Source organism: Acyrthosiphon pisum, unplaced genomic scaffold (genome assembly GCF_005508785.2).
Source record: "Acyrthosiphon pisum isolate AL4f unplaced genomic scaffold, pea_aphid_22Mar2018_4r6ur Scaffold_317;HRSCAF=737, whole genome shotgun sequence".
NCBI lineage: Eukaryota > Metazoa > Arthropoda > Insecta > Hemiptera > Aphididae > Acyrthosiphon > Acyrthosiphon pisum.
In genome coordinates, this window is record NW_021772580.1 from 6,891 (window position 1) to 8,322 (window position 1,432).

The window sequence follows — 1,432 nt, forward strand, 5'->3', positions numbered from 1 at the left end:
CAACTATAAATTACAGAAAAAAAAAATGCAAACAAAGAAAATTTAAAAAAAAAAATATATATATATAATATATATACTAATGTTTCAATGTTTTCATAGAGTATAGATTACATATTATTTTAACTTGAAAAAATAATAAAATACGTGATTTATATTTATATTTTTTCACAAATATCGCTAAACAAAAAAATTAACTGTATAAAAAGTGAATTATATTGTACAGTGTATTCAAATAATCAATCACTGATATTATCTCAGTTTTATATATTTTGAAAATATAAAAAACAGTAACTATACTATGAATTTAACAATGAAAACACAAGTACTAAAAGAAAATAGTCAAAGAACTGATTATTATTACCGATAATTATGAAGTACCTAAAATTAATTTATAAATATATAGGAAAATATATATTAAATATAAAAATTGACTAAACTGTGTACAAATCATGAGAAAAAAAACAATCAATAATTATAAATTATTATAGATTAATCGATTACTATTTATTGATGACTGGTTAGCTAAACTTTACAAAATCATAATAATAAAAACGTACAAAGATTACATTTAGCTAAAAACAGAATAATATTATTATCAGGGCTTGAAACCGATTGAAATAATTTCGGTTTCGGTTTCGGTTTTGAATACCGGTTTCTAAATTTTACGATTTCGGTTTTAACTTAGCAATACCGGTATTAAGAAATTTCGGTTTCGGTTTCGGTTTTGATTACCGGTTTCTAAATTTTTCGGTTTTGGTTTAAATTTTTCAATACCGGTATTAAAAATGTAATTTCGATTTTGTATACCGGTTTTTACATTTTTAAAAACGGATTTCCGAGCAGACTTGAAATTATAATTGAATGGTTATATTATACTTAATTACTTGATTATTTGAATGTGTGATACAAATAAGAGAAATGTTTTAATGGGAGTGATTTTTTTAATTTGATTCTACAAATTACAAGCTATAAAGAACCTAGAAATTAGAACAGTTTAAACTTTAAAGATAATATGTAGTACATTCATCACTAGACTATCTTTCTTTTGATGCAAACCTCTTCCATGTTCGAATTTTTTCTTTAGTAGCATTTTATTAATAACAATGAAATAATACTTAATTGTCTTATAAACAAAGTAAATATTTACCTTTAATTAAAAAAGGACAATACATTCACTATTAAGTATTTTCACATTTGAAATTTTTTTTTTTGTAATTAAGCACAAATTTATGATCATTGAAAATGATAAAAATTAAAAACATACAACAGAAAAAAATTATGCTTCAGTTATAATAATCATTAAGTATAATTATTGTTTAACACCAAAGCCTCAATTATGAATTAATATTCAATTTTTTTAATTTTTATTCAATCACCTTCTTTATTAAATTATATATATTTTTAACATGATTTTTTAAATACATAGTTCATT